Genomic DNA, 14,446 nt, shown 5'->3' with positions numbered 1-14,446 from the left:
CTCAGAATGTGTCCTACCAACTGATCCCTTCTTCTATTCAGGTTGTGCCCCATATTTCTCTTCTCCCCAATTCTATTTAGTACCTCCTCCTTCGTCACGTGATCTACCCATGTAATCTTCAGCATTCTTCTGTAACACCACATCTCAAAAGCTTCCATTCCCTTCTCGTCTAAACTGTTTAGTGTCCATGTTTCACTTCCATATGTGGCTACACTCCCATACAAATACTTTCAGAAAGGACAGCCTGACCCATAAATCTATACTCGATATTTACAGATTTCTCTTCTTCAGCAATGCTTTTCTTGTCATTGCCAGTCTACGCTTTATACCCTCCCTACTTCATCCATCAACAGTTATTTTGCTTCCCAGATAGGAAAACTCATCTGCTACTTCTGCTGGCTCATTTCCTAATCTAATTCCCTCAGCAAGACCTGATTTAGTTCGACTACATTTTGCTTTTGTTGATGTTCATCTTATATCCTACTTTCAAGACACTGTCCATTCCGTTCAACTGCTCTTTTAAGTCCTTTGCTGCGTCTGATAGAGTTACAATGTAATTGGCAAACCTCAAAGTTTTTATTTCTTGTCCCTGGACTTTAATTTCTACTTCAAATTTTTCTTTAGTTCCTTTACTGCTTGTCCAAATGTTTCTTTTGTTTCCTTACTGCTTGCTCAATATACAGATTCAATAACATCGGGGACAGGCTAAAACCCTGTCTCACTCTCTTCTCCACCACTGCTTCCCTTTCGTACCAACCGAGCGAGGTGGCGCAGTGGTTAGCACACTGGACTCGCATTCGGGAGGACGACGGTTCAATCCCGCGTCCGGCCATCCTGATTTAGGTTTTCCGTGATTTCCCTAGATCACTTCAGGCAAATGCCGGGATGGTTCCTTTGAAAGGGCACGGCCGATTTCCTTCCCCATCCTTCCCTAACCCGAGCTTGTGCTCCGTCTCTAATGACCTCGTTGTCGACGGGACGTTAAACACTAATCTCCTCCTCCTCCTTTCGTACCCCTCGACTCTTATAACTGGCTTCTTGTTTCTGTACAAATTGTAAATATCCTTTCGCTCCCTTTATTTTACCCCTGCCACCTTTAGAGTTTGAAAGAAAGTATTTCAGCCCAATTTGCTAAAAGATTTCTCTAAGTCTACAAATGCTGTAAGCGGAGGTTTGCCTTTCCTTAACCCATCTTCTATGAGAAATAGTAGGGTCAGTATTGCCTCGCGCGTTCCTACATATCCCAGAATCCAAACCGATCTTCCCCGAGGTCGGCTTCTACCAGTTTTTCCATTCTCCTGTAAAGCATTCATGTTAGTATTTTGCAGCCGCGACTTATTAAACTGGTAGTTTGGTAATTTTCACATCTGTCAGCACCTGCATTGCCTGGAATTGGAATTATTATATTCTTCTTGAAGTCTGAGGGTATTTCGCCTGTCTCATACATCTGGCTCACCACATGGAAGAATTTTGTCATGGCTGGCCCTCCCAAGGCTATCAGTAGCTCTAATGGTATGTTGTCTATTCCTGGGACCTTGTTCCGATTTAAGTCTTTCAGTGCTTTGTCAAATTCTTCATGCAGTATCATATCTTCCCTCTCATCTTCATTTATGTGCTCTTCCATTTCCATAATATTGCCCTGAAGTACATCCCTGTATTTGCTCCTTCCACCTTTCTGCTTTCCCTTCTTTGATTAGGACTGGTTTTCTATCTGAGCTCTTGGTATTCATACAGGTGGTTCTCTTTCCTCAAAAGGTCTCTTTAATTTTCCTATAGGCAGCGTCTGTCTTGCTCCTAGTGATATATTATTCTGTATCCTTACATTTGTCCTGTAGCCATTCCTACTTGGCCATTTTGCGCTTCCTGTCGATCACATTTTTAAACGTTTGTTTTCCCTTTCGCCTGCTTCATGTATTGCATGTTTATATTTTCTTCTTTCATCGATGCAATTCAATATCTCTTCTGTTATCCAAGGATTTCTGCTAGTCCTCGTCTTTTTATCTACTTGGTGCTCTGCCACCTTAACTATTTCATCTCTCAAAGCTACCCGTTCTTCTTCTACTGTATTTCTTTCCCCTGTTCTTGTCACTCGTTTCCTAATTCTCCCTCTGAAACTCTCTACAACTTCTGGTTCTTTCAGTTTAGACAGGTCCCACCTCCTTAAATTCCTGCCTTTTTGCAGTTTCTTTAGTTTTAGTCTGCGGTTCGTAAACAATAAATTGTGGTCAGAGTGAACATCTGATCTGTAAATGTCTTACAGTTTAAAAAGTGGTTCCAAAATCTCTGTCTTACCATTATATATTCAATATGAAACCTTCCGGTGTCTCCAGGTCTCTTCCACGTATACAACCTTCTTTCATGATTCTAAAATCAAGTGTTAGCTATGATTAAATTATGCTCTGCGCAAAATTCTACCAGGCGGCTTTCTCTTTCATTCCTTCCCCCCCCCCCCCCCCCCACGTCCTTATTCATCTACTACTTTTCCTTCTCTCCGTTTTCCTACTATCGAATTCCAGTCCCCCATGACTATTAAATATTCGTCTCCCTTTATTATCTAAATAATTTCTTTTATCTAATCATACATTTCCTCAGTCTCCTCCTAATCTGCGAAACTAGTTGTCATATAAACTTTTAATACTGTACTGGGTGTGACTACAATAATGCGTTTACTATGCTGTTCATAGTAGCTTATCTGCGGTCCTATTTTTCATTCATTGTTAAACCCACTCCTGCATTACCACTATTTGATTTTGGGTTTATAATTCTGTATTCACCTGATCAGAAATCCTGTTCCTCCTGCCACCGAACTTCACTAATTACCACTATATCTAACTTTAATCTATCCATTTCCGTTTTTAAGTTTTCTAACCTACCTGTCCGTATAATGGATCTGACATTGCTCGCTCCGATATGCAGAACGCCATTTTTTTTTCTCCTGATAACGACGTCCTCCTTAATAGTCCCCGAATGGGGGACTATTTTACCTCCGGAATATTTTTCCCAAGAGGATGAGATCATCATTTAACCCTACAGTAGAGCTGCATGCCCTCGGGAAAAATTACGGCTGTAGTTTCCCCTTGCTTTCAGCCTTTCGCAGTACCAGCACAGCAAGGCCGTTAGCGTTGATTTTACAAGGTCAGATCAATCAACCATCCAGACTGTTGCCCCTGCAACTACTGAAAAGGCTGCTGCCCCTGTTGAGGAAACACACGTTTGTCTGCGCTCTCAACAACTACCCCTCCGTTGTGGTTCCACTTACGATAGGCCTATCTGTATCGCTGAGGCACGCAAGCCCCCCACCAAGGGAAAGGTCCATGGTTCATGGAGGATGGGGGGATGGGAGCTTATGCTCTATGAATTCAAACTGTTATTATGTAATCGAATGAGTATAAACCAATGTTTCTGTGGATTAGTATACGCATTTCAGATTTATTGTGGACTGAATATGTTTCTGCTATTAGGGGCAGTAACAGTTTCTCCTTTGTCCGCTCCTTTCTCCATTGCGTCGCGCGCATCAAGATATCTGATCGAGTGCTCATTCTGTAAGAAATTTTCATACTCTTTGTCCGTTTAGTGGTAGGTACTTCCGCAAGAGTGTGTGTGTGTGACACTGACTTTTCCTTATGTAATCATGCAGCAAATGAATTTTTTTTACACATCCATGTAGAAAAAAGTTTTTCCGAGACACGTGAACAACCGAAATTGCAGTGGTAAATCACAATGCTATGAAAATAAATGGCACCCCAGACCATCACTCCTGGTTGTCGAGTCGTACAGCGGGTTGGTACCCCACCGTTGCCTGGGGCGTCCTCAGACACGTCTTTGCTGCCCATCTGGGTTCAGTTGGATGCGAGACTCATCGGTGAAGACAATTGTACTCAAGTCAATGAGGTTCCAGGCCGAAGACGTGTCTGCAGACGCCTCAGACAGCTGTGTCGCCCGCTATGCGACCTCACTTCCAAGAGTGACGGTCTAGCGTGTCATATCTTCTCATAGCACCCTCACAGCACAGCGGTACGTCGCAGATATTCAACGCCCCGTATTGTCGCCCTTCATGGCAAGCCATCCTGCGATTACATTTCAACAAGATAATGCCCGCCCGCTCACGGCAAGAGTTTGCACTGCTTGTCCTCGTGCTTGCCAAACCCTGCCTTGGCCAGCAAGGTCGCCGGATATGTCCCCAATTGATAACGTTTGCATCATTATAGGCAGGGCCCTCCAGGCATCTCGGTATTTTGATGATCCAACGCGCCAGTAGGTCAGATCTGGCACGACATCCCTCAGGAGGTCATTCAAAAATTCTATGAATGCCAAGCCGAATAACTGCTTTCATAAGTGTCAGACGTGCACCAACGCGTTAGTGACTTGCTCAGTCTGTGAATCTCTTTCTCTTGAATATATCATCCTATTTTCTGAAATTGTAATCATTTGTTTATCTGTAGATGTATATCACATATACCGATTTCCGTCCCATTCGTATAATTCATTCGTGGTGCCTCGTTTCTTTTTTCCTTTTTTTGTCTTAGAGTGTATTTTAGAGATTGTTTTTATTATATTTATTTTGTAAATCCCGAGGATGCAAAAGATAGCTTTTAAACAAGCACGTTTTGAAACTTTATGAAACTTCCTGGCAGATTAAAACTGTGTGCCGGACCGCTGCAGAGTGAAAATCTTATTCAGGCACGTTCTATTCTAACCCAGTGACAAAACGAGAAAATTATCCGGATGCGATGACCTCGTAATTCAGAAGATGCTCGATCTCGTGAAAGGAAAAACAGTTCATATTTGTGTTTCAAACAGACACACTTGTATCTTGCGGAATTTAGAACGGGTACCTTCTTTCGTTATAGCCTCAGAAAAACGCCGTTGTCCCCCACACACATTCCGGCCTGTCCTGCTGAATAATGCCGTGAGGCCCCAGATGCTGCAGGGCTAATTGGCGGGAAGCTCGCCAGCTGCGGAAGCCCGCGACCGGTTGGCCCTGAGAAGAAGATGCGGCGATGGACTTTCACTCTCATCTGCATAGCCGGAGCCGTGTACACTCCGGCGCGCTACAAACTTGCGACACACGCAACCCGCTGGCATGTAGCTGCCGTGCATTCTCGCAGTCTCATCGGCCTCTGCAGTTTGCTTAGCACGTAAAACAAATCCCCTGAGCTAACACACATCCAATATGACTCAATTTGTACATTAGACCGTTGTAGAGTTCGCAATGCCTCGTGTTCGATGTGGGATACTACATGTCCTTGTTCTTTCTCTTCTACAGCATAATCGTGTCCATAATATCATCATAATTATCATTAGGCACTTATACAATAAAATAATATTACCTCTTCAAGCAACACGTTGCGGTATTCCCTTAGCAGAAACTGCGATCTTGGGCAACTCTCTGCAAGCTAGATCCAGCGATTTTCCGGATACCATTGTCCTGTTGAGCTGATGGCCTTCTACTGAGTCTCCAACGGCAATATTGTTTACGTCCTACCTCTGCTCCTGGCAATGTGGCTGGCCAACTGGCATTTCAGTGTAAGTGGCCTCTCCTATGTGTCATTAAAGTAAGTAGAACGAACCTCATCTTATGTAAAACCCCTAATGACCTTTTAATATCACTTTGCGCATGCCTGAACTTTTTCCTCTGAAAAATTAGTTCTGCACCCAGGTGTTGCAGCACACGCAGAATTCACTGATTCTGAATTATTTTCTTATGAACAACCGCCATCTTAAATACGAACATTGATGAATCATTCTCAAACGTTTACCACCGTATTTCGATCTGACGACAGATTTCTTGCCTTGTTTCATCCTTCATGTTCACGGCGTGCAGAATTTTTTTTTTTTGAGTAAATGGATTTTATTATGCAACAAGAATTACGTCAATTAGCAAACACGCAATTTATAGTTCTTTTGTTTTGCCAATGGATTTTGAAATGAGTATCACGAATACTAAAATTTTAATGCGGATCCCTCTTGGAATAGCGATATCTTAATACACAACAGTCCTATCTGAAGAGCTTCAAAAAAGGTATTACGTATCTGAGAGCACTGCTATTTTTTCATTATAAATAATTACTTTTTTATTATAACCCTTTTAATTCGTTTGACAAGTGATTTTTGACCTTATGCTGCTAATGCAGTACGTAAAACGTCATAAATTCATTCAAATGGTTCATCAGTAAATGTGCGTCTCTGCATTTGCAGGGGGGGGGGGATACGGGCGCACAGCATCGCTTGACTACATAGCCATTTTAACGGAAATATGTAGTTCACAATACAATTTTACAGAAAAGTCCCACTGTTTTGGAACAATAACTCTGGAGAGTCAAGTTTACGCATATTTCCTCTGATGTTCCAAGACGGTTCGGATTTTGTTTTTCTGAACATTTTTACATCCACACGGAAGCCAGCGTAATGTGTGTGACGGACTGTACCTCGTGTACCCATCTCATTCAGCCTTACCTTCCCTCTCAGCCCCGCTCACCTGGAATTCGTGAATGGTACTCGTGTTCGAGAGGACGACGGCTCAAATCCGCGTCCCGCCATCCAAATTTAGGTTTTCCGTGATTTCCCTAAATCACTCCAGGTAAATTCTGGGGTGGTTCCTTTGAAAATGAACAACCGATTTCCTTACCCCTTCCTTGAAACATTCCGAGCTTGTGCTCCGTCTCTAATGACCTGGATGCCGACGGGAAGCTAAATCCTAATCTTCTACCCTTCCTTCTTTCGTGAATAGTACGCGGGGAGAATGACTGTCGATAACCGACCGCGTAAGCTCCTACATCTCTAACGTTACTGGAATGGTCATTTTCCGAGAAGTATGTAGGAGAGCGTAATAAGTTGTTTGAATAACAGCTGTAAACAACAGATGTACTTTCAACCAGTCTGTTGTGCGCATGCAGTCTTAAGTAGAAGACATGTAGCCGCAATGTGTCAATGTGGTGTCACAAATCACAACAGAGCAACATCTCTAAATGAAGTATACAAGACACTCTCCAGAATGTTTTGAGAAGCAAAAAAGTGTGTGCAAAGTTTAGTGCCGCACACTTTCACAAACAACTGACAATTTTTTTTCTGGAAAAACTCATCTCGAGTGTCGAGATCTTATGTTGTATATGCGAACATATAATAAAACGAGTGTGTGCAGAAGTTTCCATGACGGGTCAGCGACATAACCGACATTCAAGTCAGTGTGACGCACGAGTTGATCAACATCCCAAACAAGGACTTTTCTGACGGCTTCACATTAGATTAGATTAGATTAGATTTAGATTTCGTTCCTTAGACCCAAAAAATGAGATGATTATACCTAATCTTGACTGTTGTGACCAAGTGCTGTCAAAACATTGTTGTATGAGCATTCCGCGGTTTGTACTCAAGTGGGGAGGGAGGGTGGGAGATTGTGTAGGGCACCTGAGCATTCAAACCATCATCTTAACGGTTGTCTACTCTTTATTAATCCTCTCTCGAAACGTTTTGGACTGACACGTTGTGCCTTCATAAATTCTACAGTAAACCTCTCTTGTAGGAGAGGAAAGGTCGAACGAGGATTTTGTAAGCTACCTCTTCCGTGGGTGAATAACATTTCTTTAACAGTCTTTCGACGAATCTCAGTTTGCCACTTGCTACTCCTACAACTGGTTTCGTGAGGTCGTTTCCCTTTAAGCTGCTCCAGACGCCTAATCGCAGATATTTTACGGTTGTTACCTTTTCCAGAGACTGACGTCGATCGTGTGGTAAAAAAACATTTGACCTCTCCATCTATTTATGCACGCTGTACTTCATTTGTTTATGCATCATTAAATATTATCGTGCGTTTAATCTTAGTTTTTAAATGTCTTTTTGTGCTTCGCTACGACTTTTAAAGTCATTCAGACCAGCTGTTGCACCAGACGGCAGGCAGTTTATCTGACTAGCGGTCTGGAACCAGACTGGTCCTGTTTATGGATCGCTCGGCGGTGAAGCAAATCGGTGGTGAGGTTCCAATAATCATACTACATGAAAAGAAACTACGTATGGCGTTTAATACAACTGTGAAGTGGTTCTCAAAAGTTATCCAGTATTATAAGTACATGAAACCAAGAAGCTTTAGGTTGTAAAATATTTTGTTATTAGATGTTACGTTGTGGAAAAATGTGTTGAGTATCAATAAAGTACAAAACAACTACATTGAATTACATTGGTTTCCCAGGACAAAATTCTCATCAGTGAAAGCTTACGAGTATCAGTACGCAATTACGCGGCACTTTATAGTTCTCAGATGCACAGTGGTCGTTACTTTCCACACGTTTCATGTGCAGAGTGCTGTTGAAATGATGTTATTTTACTGCATCTGTGTTGATCACATGACAGTTTATAAAAAAAAAATTACATGAAAACCTGTTCAGGTAGACGAAACTAAAGAAACGCGAGAATATGCAAACAGAAAGTTTGTGTGTAGCCTACATATGCAAGTGCCGTAACAATATCCATTCATCAGATGACACGAATTATTGTATATAAAAAAGAAACGATATTATAAACAGTGTTTGTAATTTTAGTGCAGTTTTGCAGCTGAAATACTAAAGTAAATTTCTATGGAATTAATCGTTATTAGATCCGAAGTGTAGACCCAGCCACGTAATTGGAAGCATTTTCCATATCCGCCGAACTCGCAGGCACCTTTCCTTCACGAAATATGAGAGCTGTGTGCTTAATGTTATCTGTCAAGTGTAGGTAAGTGTAATGGTGTGTGTGTAGTCATTCTGGCGTTATATGGTGATGGATGATGGGAGAAGGGACAAGGTGAAACCCGGTGCCGGCACATAGCTTGCCGAGCTTAATGTCTCCATCCGACGGACAGATCACAATCAACACTGTCACATGCGCTTCATGAAGCACTGCGGAGAGGTTCAGAATTTAATCCAGAACATTGGTGCGAAGACTGGTAATCACAGACCTCTCCTTCCTTCTCCTCTCCCGTGAAGGCGAAAGGAGAATTGTCTACACCACGCGGCTTAGCCGGACGGTCACCCAGCTAAGAACTGGCCACGCCTGACAGTGCTTAACTTCCGTGAGCTCACGGCTACCGTTGTATCCACCTCGGCGCAGCCATTGACAGCTAATGTATTTACTACGTGACCTTTTTAACGGATCAATTGGGACCCGCGACCTCCAGAGGCTTGTTGGATAACAATAATGTAATATTGCCTCGGCTTGTTAACTCAGTAACGTTTCTTTCTATGGAAATACTTTCACAGAAATGAAAAAGTGTGTAATATGCAATTACCAAAACACACAATACAGAACAAAGAGTAATGCAACAGCCTTCAGACGCGAAAGTACTGTGATGCGGTTGCCGTCGCTACAGCAATAGTTCAGCATAGCGTCACTGTGCTGCTCTTCCATTATATTTCATGAAACCATACACGAGGTACATGTCTACCATCGCTTCATCAGCAGACCTCCCCTTACTGCCGTGTATCACTTTTAACGTACAACCAACACTGCCCGAAAATCAAACTTCAACCAGAAATGAGCGGTACTGAAAGCAAACATGAGAACGAAGAGTAAAGTGGACAGTACAAGTTTGTTTCCAAATAGGACGCACAGCGCACACCGTCTACATTTGCTCTGTTGTGCACTATTTTCGGTGCAGTGCAGATACAAAGCTAGCTGGGGCAAGAAACCAAACGAAATGAAGTAACTCTGTATCTAAACGCCGCAGACCGTGGTGTCCCTTATACCAAAATACTCGGAAGGTATCACTGGACAACCTCTGAAAGTTTGTCGGTGGATTTCTGAGTCACCCTGAAGATGCAGCAGCAACGGTATCAACTACCTGTATGCATTCATAGAATAACGAATATTTTGGATGGACACTGCCTACCGTGTAACGAACAATCTTTATACACTGAAGAGCCAAAGAAACTAGTAACCTGCCTATTGTCGTGTAGTGCCGCCACGAGCACGGAGAAGTGCCGCGACACGACGTGGCATGGACTCGATTAATATCTAAAGTAGTGCTGCAAGGAATTGTCACCTTGAATCCTGCAGGGCTGTCCATAAATCCGTAAGAGTACGAGGGGATGGAGATCGTTTCTGAACGTTGCAAGGCATCCCAGATATGCACAACAATGTTCATGTCTGGGGAGTTTGGTGGTCAGCGGAAGTGTTCAAATTTAGAAGAGTGTTTCTGGAGTCACTCTGTAGCAATCCTGGACTTTTAGGGTGTCGCATTGTCCTGCTGTAATTGCTAAAGTCCGTCGGAATGCACCGTGGACAGGAATGCATGCAGGTTATCAAACAGGATGCTTACGTACGAGTACGTGTCATCCGTCAGAGTCGTATTTAGACGTATCAGCGGTCCCATATCACTCCAACAGCACACACCTCACGCCATTACACAGCCTCCACCCGCTTGAAGAGTCCACTGCTGACATGCAGGAACCATGGATTCATGAGGTTGTCTCCATACCCGGACACGTCCATCAGCTCGATACAATTTGAAACGAGACTCGTCCGACCAAGCAACCAGTGATCAACAGTCCAATGTCGGCGTTGACGGGCCCAGACGAGGCGTAAAGTTTTGTTTTATGCAGTCATCAAGGGTACACGAGTGTGCCTTCGGCTCCGAAAGCCCATATCGATGATCTTTCGTTGAATTGTTCGCAAGCTGACACTTATTGATGGCCCAGAATTGAAATTGGCAGCAATTTGCGGAAGGGTTGCACTTCTGTCACGTTGAACGATTCTTTTCAGTCGTCGTTGGTCCCGTTCTTGTCTGGCTGCATCAATGTCGGAGATTTAATGTTTTACCGGATTCCTGATATTCACAGTACACTCGTGAAATGATCGTACGGGAAAATCCCCTCATCATCGCTACCTCGGAGATGCTGTATCGCTTCGCTCGTGCGCCAACCATTACACCACGTTCAAACTCACTTAAATCTTGATAACATGCCATTCTAGCAGCAGTAACCGATCTAACAACTGCGCCACACTCTTGTTGCCTTATATAGGCGTTTGCGACCGCATGGCCGTATTCTGCCTGTTTATATATCTCTGTATTTGAATACGCATGCCTATACCAATTTCTTTGGCGCTTCAGTGTAGTACGTAGAGACGGAATCTTTTATAAAAATAACACTCTGGAAAATCGCTGCATGATTCTCAGAGAGCTGAATGGTTCTTCAGAATTAAGTACGTATAGTGAGGGAAGCAGCTCTTTCTCCTTTAACAGATGAAAGTAAATGAATGGAGAAGTTGGGATTCTATGGTATATAGGGGAGGAAATGTTGACTCTATTTTCTTTCGAAAAAGGATTTTATAAAAGCACTACAGCTAACACGGTCACCTACGGGAAAGAATTTTCCGTCAGCAAAAAAGTCTAATTGCTGTGGATTATTGCCTACTAGCATACATTCCTACAATGCTTTTACTTGTTGTTATATTGCCCATACAACAGTTGCGTGTGTGCATGCAATGGCCTTTCTTCCGAGCATCTTTTTGATCCACATGGTCCATTATTCCTTGTCACCTTTCATTAGTTATATTTTACTTATTATACAAGCTATAGCACAGAAGAAATTCCCAGATTGCTGAGACAAGCTAATCTTTGTTAGAACGTGATACTTTTCTTTCGTCACTTCACTATAGGAAACGTCTTTGTATCTTAGTCGCCTGCATATGTACGTGTTTATTTACTACGATTGAAATGTAAAAGTGATCATACGTGCTGTGTTACAGTAACTTGTTATCGCCTATTTCGTTAGATTCAGAAACAAAAGAACTGTTTCACATTCTGACAATTCTTAATTTTTTTCTGAGATTCATAGAAAATATCATTAAAATGTGATAATTCTAAATGTTGTTTATTAATGTATGGAATACATCGATTGTTCTTAATTATTAAATACAATTACAGGAACTTAGGTGCTGGTGCATTCAGCATTAAGCTTTCTAACTTAAACCTCGAGAAGTCTTATGCACTGAGAGGAGAATGCGAAGTGAAGTCGTGGGAAATATTCCCTTGCAACCTAAATTGTCTTCCCGCGCCATCTCTTCCGAGGTGGAAAGTAACAGAAGCTCTGCGTTTAACGAAGAAGAACATGAATCACACAAATGCTCTTAGAAACTCTGTGTAGATATGAAGGCATTAATCAGCAACAGTTGATAATACTTTTTACCTTGTGCCTCTTTCGATGTAAATGGAGCACTTCAGATAGATTTTTAAAAATGTTATTAGAATTGTGTTTCTTGTATTTTCTCATTTAATTTGTCCTTATTTCCTGAAGCATCATTGAACGACTGATTACAAGATAGAGCAATTGCTTTGTACCCTAATGTCCTTGGGAAAAACGTTATTCGTTATGAACACACAGTTGCTCACTATAAGGCAACTACAGAAAAATACTAGATAGCGTTCTATATTTGGAAGCGCAATGTAATTTTTCTCGAGTTTAGCTTTGAAATATATGCAGGAGAGATGTGTTTGACGACAGAAAGTAATTTCGTTAATTTACTCATTTATTGTTGAGAACATAAATCTGTTAACGAATTTCCGCTGTATTTTCTCTTTTAGTGTATACATGTCAAAAATTAGGACCCAAGTTCTTTTTTCTTCGTTCCACCAAGTTAGATTTTTTACTTTCATGATTTGTTGTTTACTGTAAAATAACTTCCATGTAAGTTTGTTAATGCGTAGATTGGCAGGCATGTTAACCCTTTACACAAGTATTATTGTATAACGCGAATGAAAAGAGTGATTTCCAAAGACTTTTCCTTTATTGTATATATCTGACGTCATTTTCAGGCCCATAATGTTTCTTTTGTTATAAATTTCAGTTTCGACAGTTCAGATGAGCTGAAGTTGATTTGCGAAGATGAAGTACATACAAAGGAAAACCAACGAATCTTGTACAACAAATGACACCTCGTGACGACTTTTTTTCTGAATATACGTCGAATGTTATGAATAAATATTGTGGGACAATTTAACACCTCTTCACATAATCTGTAGAAATACATGTAGTTCAACGGCGAAAACTTGATGTACAAGCAGACATGGTTTGTAGACGATTAGTTGTCCACTACGAGATGTCACCGATAAAATTACTTGTAAAACTCTGTGTTGTGCAAGTTGATCTCCTTAAGTTCCGTAGAAATGGAGACATTCTTAGACCTGTAAAAGCACTCCTGTTTTTCTGTATAGATCAATAAGTATTTTTACCAGACAAAAGAAAAGAAATAATCTTAAGGAAATTATGAATTAAAATACGTATTTTAAAGAACTATATGTTCGTTAACTGAAAGAGATAGGAGAGTTGAGATAATAATATGAAATACACATATCGATTACTAGTCGACTCAAAATGAGTGAGTAAATACGTCAGCATACTTACGTGACAACATGTCTGAGAATGAAGGCATGTAAAGAAAGACCAACTGTCAGTAAGGAAGAAAGGTAAATATTTTCTGCACACGATCATTTTATCTTACTGGGACCGTAGATGATTATGAGAATCTGAGTAGTTTCTGCAAAATACTTCCTCATTTTATACTGGAAATGTATTCGGAGTTGCGAATATGAACAACCTTCGACAGTGAAAATTTGTGCTGGACCGGGGCTCGAAACCGGATTTCCCGCTTTAACTGCTTCGGCCATCCGAGCACGAATTACGGCCAGAGCCAAGCTTCCATAGTCGTCGTCCATGTGTCACAACCCGCACTCGTATGTTACATATATTTCCGTGCAGGAAGAACGTATGTATTGAGAGCCGTGGGCACATGTGTGCATGTCCGAAGGAGCATTGCATGCTACTTCTTAATAACATAGGCACTGGTATTTCGTATTCCTCGTTTCAACTGACATTCGAACAGAAGACGAGTGTAACTTACAATAGGCATGATCGCTGCAACAGCACATGAATTTGAAGTATATGAGGTAAGCATTGCAAATCATGTCAGTGGGTATAGGTTTCATCTTCACCGTTGATTTCTTCTTAATGCATTTTGTGCCGTATAAGTGTAATGTCCATTCACTGGCAAGAACTACTCTCGGCTAACATACTCATCTGTAACATACTTCATGTAGAATGTCTTATGGCACTGCCGGCTGTTGGGACGAGTATTCTTCCCCAGCGGACATTGACCCCTGTCCTTGCGAATATGTGAGCTTAACGTTCCATCCGACGGACAGATCACCATCAATAGTGCCACATGCCCTCACTTCCTGAGCCAGTGCGGAGATATTTGGAATTTAATCCAGGACATTCGCGCAAATACTGGTGATCGAGAAATTTACGTCGTAACGTGTCCTCCGCTTGCCATCCAAATGCTGGAAGGGAAAATTTCATTCACCATCAGGATTCGAATGGGCTTACCTCCGAGCCGAGTGCTACCAAACAGGCGTGCGATACGACTTCGGCTACGGGAACAGGTTATATACTTCATTATTCCTTGAGAGAAATAG

This window comes from Schistocerca nitens, chromosome 3 (genome assembly GCF_023898315.1).
Source record: "Schistocerca nitens isolate TAMUIC-IGC-003100 chromosome 3, iqSchNite1.1, whole genome shotgun sequence".
NCBI classification, from domain to species: domain Eukaryota; kingdom Metazoa; phylum Arthropoda; class Insecta; order Orthoptera; family Acrididae; genus Schistocerca; species Schistocerca nitens.
This window is presented reverse-complemented; position numbering follows the sequence as displayed.